Consider the following 7,661-nt stretch of genomic DNA (forward strand, 5'->3'; position numbering starts at 1 on the left):
ACTGGACACGAGAGTAAGTTGCTTGAATATATTATCACCGAACTAACCCTATTATCTGATACTATCGCCCTTTGCATAATATGCAGGCACAACGCATGCTTCCTTCCCACATCTGCCCACACCCGAGAGACCCTGCAGATTGGAGCCTCCCATCCTCACATCAACCTTCTGGTCGTTGGCCTGAGCCGACCTGGGGAGCGGGGGGACATAAGAGATCAACCAAAGGACTTGTATGTGTGCATATAAGCATAACCAATGGACAGGGACACTGGGGTAGTGGGGGCTTGTCCTGGGGGATGGGAGTGGCCAGGGAGGGTTCGATGGGGGGGGAAAAGGAGACATATGTAATACTTTAAACAATAAAAGAAAGAGTTTTTTTTTAAAAAAAAGGTAAATACAAAAAAAGAAATAATTCTAATTCAAAGAGAAAAAAAAAAGTAAAAGAGCTGTACTTGGCTCTAACCGGTTTGGCTCAGTGGATAGTGTGTCGGCCTGAGGACCAAAGGGTCCCAGGTTCAGGGTTTAATTCCGGTCAAGGGCACTTGTCTTAAGCCCAACTGGCATGGCTCAGTGGTTGAGCATCGACCTATGAACTAGGCGGTCAAGGTTCAATTCCCGATCAGGGCACATGCCTGGGTTGCAGGCTCAATCCCCAGTGCAGGAGGCAGCTGATCAATGATTCCCTCTCATCACTGATATTTCTCTCTCTCTCTCTCTCCTTCTTCTTTCAATAAAATATATTTAAGAAAAAAAGACCTGTACTTGGAAAATTATAAGATACTGAAGAAAGAAATTAAAGAAGATACAAATAAGTCGAAGCATATCCTGTGTGTTCATGGATAGGAATAATTAACATCATTAAAATGTCCATACTACCCAAAGCAATCTATAGATTGAATGCAATTCCTATCAAGATAACAATGGTGTATTTCACAAAACTAGAACAAATATTCCAAAAATTTATGTGAAACCACAAAAGACCCTGAATAGCCACAGCAGTCTTGAGAAAGAAGAACAAAGTTGGAGGAATCATACTACCTGATATCAAACTATACTACAAGGCCATTGTAATCAAAACAGCAGGGTACTGCATAAAAACAGGCATATGAATCAATGGAACAGAATAGAGAGCCCAGAAATAAACCCATACCTCTATGGTCAATTAATATTTGACAAAGTAGGCAAAAATATGTAATGAGGCAAATATAATTTATTCAACAAATGGTGTTGGGAAAATTAGACAGATAGGTACAAAAATGAAATTAAACCACCTTCTTATACCATACACAAGAATAGACTCAAAATAAATTAAAGACTTAAATATCAGACTCTAAACCATAAAAATTCTAGAAGAAAACATAGGCAGTAAGATCTCAAACATTTCTCATAGCAATACTTTTTCTGGTATATATTCTCAGGCAAGGGAAACAAAAGAAAAAATTAACAAATGGGACTACATCAATCTAAAACCTTTTGCACAGCAAAGGAAGCCATCAACAAAATGAAAAGACAACTCACTGAATGGGAAAACATATTCACCAACGATATCCTATCTAATAATAGAGAAACATGGTAATTAGCCGTACCTCCGCTACCCTTCCCATTGGCTAATCAGCGAGATATGCAAATTAACTGCCAACCAAGATGGCGGCCAGCAGCCAGGCAGCTTGAAGCGAACAGGAGGCTTGTTGCTTCGGTGATGGAGGAAGCCAACGTTCCCCGCCTGCCGCTGCCGGCCTCTGAGCTTTCAGTTTAAGAAACATTATTGCAAATATAGAAGCTAAAAAAAAACCCAGAAACCTGCTTTCAGCCAGCCGGGCCTCAGAGCTGGAGTTGAAACAGTGTTTCGATTATAGAACCCAAACAAACCAGATACCTGCTTTCAGCAGCCGAGTTCTCAGAGCTGGAACCGAGCCTCAGAGAGAAAACCGACTCTCAGTTCCAGTGACAGCCATAGAAGGTAAATAAATCCAAGAATAAAAGAAAAAAAGAAAAAAAGGAGAGGTTTGGAGCTTCAGTCGCCCGCCAGCCTGAAAACGGCCCTCAGCCCCTCACCCAGACTGGCCAGGCACCCCAGTGGGGACCCCCACCCTGAAGGGGGTGTGACCAGCTGCAAACAGCCATCATCCCCTCATCCAGGCTGGCCAGGCACCCCAGTGGGGACCCCCACCCTGAAGGGGGTGTGACCAGCTGGAAGCAGCCATCATACCCTCATCCAGGCTGGCCAGGCACCCAAGTGGGACCCCCACCCTGATCCAGGACACCCTTCAGGGCAAACCAGCAGGCCCCCACCCATGCACCAGGCCTCTATCCTATAAGAGTAAAAGGGTAATATGCCTCCCAGCACCGGGGTCAGCGGAGCCACGAGGCCTCCCGAACCCGGGATCAGCGGAGCTGCGAGGCCTCCTGGCCCCTGGAGCAGCGTGACAGGGGGCAGAGCCCAAACCCCCTGATCGCCCTGCGGCTCTGTGACAGGGGGCGGGGCCACAACCTCCCTATCCGCCCTGCTCTGTTCGTGACAGGGGAAGGCGCCCCAACCCCCTGATCGGCCCTGCTGTGTGCCTGATAGGGGGGAGCTCCCCAACCCCCTGATCGGCCCTGCTCTGTGCCTGATAGGGGGGAGCTCCCCAACCCCCTGATCGGCCCTGCTCTGTGTGTGACAGGGTGCGGCGCCCCAACCCCCCTGATGGGCCCTGCTCTGTGCGTGACAGGGGGTAGCGCGGCAACCTCCCCATCGACCCTGCCTTGAGTGTGACAGGGGGCGGCGCCCCAACCCCCCATCAGCCCTGCTCTGAGCCCGACCAGGGGCTGCACCTAGGGATTGGGCCTGCCCTCTGCCACCAGGGAGCGGGCCTAAGCCAGCACGTCGTTATCTCCCGAGGGGTCCCAGATTGTGAGAGGGCACAAGTGGGGCTGAGGGACACCCCCCCACCCCGGGCCTCTAGTATCTAATAAGAGGTTAAAATCCAAAATTTATAAAGAACTTGTGCAACACAACATAAAAACAAACAATCCAATTGAAAAATGGGCAAAGGATCTGAACAAACACTTCTCCAAAGATAATGCCACCTGTGCCTCCCGCCTTGCCCAGGCCTCTGACAGGAGTTGGACCCCCTCTCCTTCTGCAGGCCTGTGCTGGGTCCTGATGCTGTATTTAGGTTAGTTGCTTGCTTACCCGCCGTCTTTCTCCCTTTGCCCACATCAGCAGTGACTGACACGAGAGTGGTGGCTGCGTTGGGTTCCATTTTTTTTCTTTGATTGATTTATTCATTCATTCATGTAGCAATTGCTGAATGAGCAGTTACAAAACAAGGTGCCAAAGGAGAAGAAAATGGGGAGAGAACTAATGATTAGCATCACCTACTTCATGCTCAGGGCTATACTTTAGCTGTCATTCTCTCTGCTTCTGCCCTTGAGGAGATCACAGTCCAAGGGCAGCAAGGGAAGTGGTCCAGCATACCTGCCACCAAGAATAATGCTGTGACCTTGGACCTGGGCCCCGGAGGTTGGTTGCTTTTGGGGAGCAGAACATATAAAAGTTGTAAGAAACCGTGCACAAGGCAAGGAGGCGGGACGGAGCACCTCCCAAGGTCAGAGAGGCATCGACAGTGACTGGTTCCTGGGGAGGAAGCTGGGAGGCAGGCTGAGGCCAGATTGTGGACACTCAGGATTGGGTCTTACACTAAGGGTTACAAGTAGGGGTGCAGGAGCCTGACAGGATGACAGAGACAGCCACTTGGCCAGCACGGCTTCCTCCTTGCACTCTCCAAGGACAGCCTCTGGCCAGGGTATGCACTCTCCACTGGGGCCCCCACCCCGGCCCCTGATTTCAGCATGCCTGATTCCTGAAGACCTTTGGGTTTGGAGTCCCTGAAAACAGGCAATACTAGGGCCACTAAAAATGCTGAAGATTTTTAAACAGGAAGTAAATAACGGATCACAGTTTTGAAAAGGACAATAACAACAATATTTATTTTTTTTTAAATACCCCCCCCAAAAAAGAAAGAAAAGGACAATAAAACTAGAGGAGGGTCAGCAGTGGGGAGATCCCCTGGAGAGGGAACAAAACCAACGCAGTGGGCAAAAGGAAAAGAAGCTGGGGGAGCAGGGGGCGGGGCGGGGGCCGACCTCTAAGCGGAATCACACCGCATTGTTACTGGGTGAATATTGGACCAGCGTTTTGCCTCGTGGCCACAGTGCCATGTAAAATCAGCACTAATACCGCACTCTAAGCACTGCACTGGCCCAGAGCAGCTGCCCAGCAAATGGCCATTCCCACCACCGCGCTGGCCTATGCATTCTCTCTAGAACACTGAGAACTCATCTTCCCAATTCCACCCCCACCCCCCCGTTCACCCCCCACATAGCAACCGGCATATTGTAAAGAAGGCCAGTCAGTCGCCTACTGCAAACCCTCCGGGGGTTGCAGACTCGCCGGAGATGCGTCCTCCTTTAGGCCACTCTGCCTGCCCTGCATGAAAGCTGCCCGTTGCCAAGTCTGCAGCCAAGTGTGCAGGTTCACCCTGTCCTTCAGCTCATCATGCCATGAGCCCGCCCGCGGGGCCCACATCCTCTTCCCTCAACACCCAGGCTTTCCCTGTTAGCCGCTGGGCCTGGCCTTGCTCCTCCTTGGCCCCACCTTTCAGAAGCTTCCCCACCTCTCCGGCCAGACCTGAAGGAAGCATCCCCTGCCAACGTGCTCTCCTGCCCCCTCCCTCACAGCAGGTGTCACCGACCTGTCACCCTTGCCTCTGCAGCTCTGCACTCCCAGGCCCTGTCCCCCTGTCCGTGAGCCTTCCCCAGCACCAGTGATCAGCCCGCCCCCAGCATCGCCCTGCCAGGCGCCACTTCCTGTCTGCTCACCACCCAACACACCTGTGGCTCCTCCGTGGCTCATCTCCCTCAGCTGGAAGGGTGAAGGCCACGAAGGCAGGGACTTGAATTATTTGTCTGCTCCGTACACATATGATGAGCAAATCAACAAAGCTCCGTTGGAATGTGTCTGGATCTGCCTGACCGAGCACCCAGCCCGCCTCGATCCTGAGCCACCTGAGGCTGGCCCCTCCCTACAATCTCCCACAGCCCCTGTCTTGGGTGGGCAGGAGGGAGAGGTGAGCCTCAGGGCTTGGCCAGGAATGGGGCCTTGGCCCTGGGACCTGTGATGTGTTTAAAGGCTATTCCTGGGGAGGAGAATGTATAGTCAGGCCCTCGGTTGTGCCGTCCAGAGCTGAGCTAGCACCTCCCAGCAGAGCAAGGAAAGGGAGCAGCTGCACCGGTTACCGCCACACAGGTGAGAGGTACTAGGGCAGGGTCGCTTCTAATCAGCTCCCCCCTCCCCCACCCCTACCCTCACCCAGTGGCCTGGAGAAAGGGCTGCGTTTACTCCCCAACATTGTTATCACCTCCCACTTGTGCCCAGGAAACACCCAGGAGTCAACGCTTGATGATTTGGACATAAGCCTCGGTCACATGGCCCCACAGAGGGGTCACTGTTGACCCCTCCAGTCCCTCTCACAGCCGCCTGGCCCTCCCCGGCTGGTCTCTGGACCAGGGCCAAGCTCAGAGAAGGTGGACACAGCAGCTGGGCTCAGCGCCCGAGCAGCGCTCTCAGAGCAAAGTGCTGCCATGTCTAAGTCTACATGGACTGCCAGCGCAGACTATGCTTGGACCCGCCATCGAGTCACTACGAAGGTACACCGCCAGTCTGTGGAGCTCCACTGGAAGAGAGGAGGAGAAACTCCAGGACAGGGGTCCTTTCCAACTACTGATCGGACAGCCTTGCCCAGGGACACAGCTGAGGGTTCTAAGTCGTTCTCAAATGAATGGATCCGTGCATGGCATTCTCCGGTGACCCTGTGTTTCCGAACCTGTACCAAAGTCCCTGCACTTGTCCGAGGGCCCTCCTGGCACAGGTCCCACAGGACCAACACCACACCTGAGCGGCATTGCTGTGTCAAATGAACACGAAGGGAACCCAAAGTAGGTTCTGAGCACCTACAGACTTTATCAAGTCGAAGAGAAAAATATGTGATAAAAATAGTTATTTTACTGGCAGAAATAATCTCCAGAGAGGTTAACAACTTGCTGAAAGTCACAGCAGAAAGTGATAACTTGGCATTAGAATGGGTCTCCTCTTCCGGCCACAGCGGCCCGTTCAGCCTGTTGGCTGTGAGGACAGGGAAGAGGATGACTCACTGGCTCTAACTTGAGTTGCCTTTGCCTTCGTTCAACCACCAGCAAACCAGAAAAGGGGGGCGGGGGGGAGCAGTGCCGTAGAGAGGTTAGGTTCAGGGTGCGAGAGGCCTGGGGCACAGGCTTCCGCTGCGGTGCCTCCCGGGTGCCCGGGGCCTGCCGGCCTGTGCGCAGCGAGGGGAGGCCGGAGCGGGCCCTGGGCGAGCTGCCCGCTGAAGTGTTGAGGCTGGAGGAGGCGGGATAGCACTCAGGCTTCCTTCTTCTCAAAGGGCGAAGGGAATCACGCTCCGGTTTTAGGAAAGTGGGCGGCAGAGACCGGGAAGCTCAGCAGCATCCCCTGCCGGCCGGGCCCCCGCGCCAAGCGTGGCCCGCACTGCTTCTGTGAATAACCGGGAAGAAGCGGGAGCTCCTGGGCCGGCGGTGGGAAGGCCCTGTGGGCAGCGCCCGCTCTGCGCCCCACGCGGGGCCAGAAACCCGGTCCCCGGGCCTGGGAGAAGCAAGGCCTCCCCAGCGCCCAGATCCGGGGCTGGGCCTCAGAGCCGCGGGCGCCATGCGGACCGTGGCCTTGACCTTTGTGAGGAATGGAGCCTGACGCAGGGGAAGCTTGGAGAAAGGCCGGGGTGGGAGGCCCAGTGTTGACAGTCAAGGGGCAGCGGGGCTCTGGAACAGCCGCTCTGCGGAGGGAAGCGGAGGAGGGAGCAGCAGGCGGTGCAGCCCCCGCACCGCACCCGGGCGGGGGCCTGCGAGCAGCTCCGTGCGGTGCGCGGTGGGCGGTGCGGTGGGCGGCAGGGAGTGCGGGGAGCTCGGGCGCGGCTGAGTGAAGGGAACCAGGCCCGGAGAGCAGGCGCCGAGCGGGGCATTTGCAGGAGGTGCCCATGGGGGCGGGGAGCGCGGCATTTGCAGGGGGTGCCCATGGGGGCGGGGAGCGCGGCATTTGCAGGAGGTGCCCATGGGGGCGGGGGACCGGACGCTGCTCGCCCGGCCGAGCGGGGCGCGCGGCTGCGGGGACGAGGCTCTCCGTCCCGTCCGGCGCTGATCCCGCGCGGGCTCAGTCCGTGGAGACCTGTCCACTCACCCGCACGTGTTTGTGTTTTGTGTTTCCATTAAAGGCGTTTTCAGGGCACGAGCGCCATCGCTGTGGCACAGCCCCGCCCGGGCGTCCATCTGCGCGCCAGGTTTTCCGGCAGGAGAGCGGCCCGCGCCGAGGGAGTCTTCCTAACGTGGCGTTTCGGGCGGATGGATGGCTGGCCTTGGCTCCCCTCTGTTCTCCTTAGAACAGAAGTGCGTTTGCTCCATAACCATTCGTCTCTCCCCAAGGCCGCGGGGAGGATATTGATTTGCAGGTTACTCACGCGGCCCGAGAACGCTGCCCGCCTTCCCACCGACGCCGCTGACTCAGCCGCGGACAGGACGCTCCGTTCCGCCGGGCGCCCCCTTCCCCCTTCGCCCCCGCCCCGTCCCCCCCGCCT

General features: G+C 55.5%; 1 long non-coding RNA gene across 1 annotated transcript in view; it reads right to left on the minus strand.

Annotated features, from left to right (window-relative positions):
* The window catches only part of LOC111828039, a 24,087-nt gene extending 16,460 nt beyond the window's left edge, over nucleotides 1–7,627 (minus strand). Inside the window, exon 1 of the long non-coding RNA XR_002831796.1 lies at nucleotides 7,268–7,627. This is a non-coding gene — a long non-coding RNA (uncharacterized LOC111828039). The remainder of the gene's footprint in view (nucleotides 1–7,267) is intronic.
* Between the last annotated feature and the right edge of the window lie 34 nt (nucleotides 7,628–7,661).

Source organism: Myotis lucifugus, unplaced genomic scaffold, assembly GCF_000147115.1.
Source record: "Myotis lucifugus unplaced genomic scaffold, Myoluc2.0 scaffold_270, whole genome shotgun sequence".
Lineage (NCBI taxonomy): Eukaryota > Metazoa > Chordata > Mammalia > Chiroptera > Vespertilionidae > Myotis > Myotis lucifugus.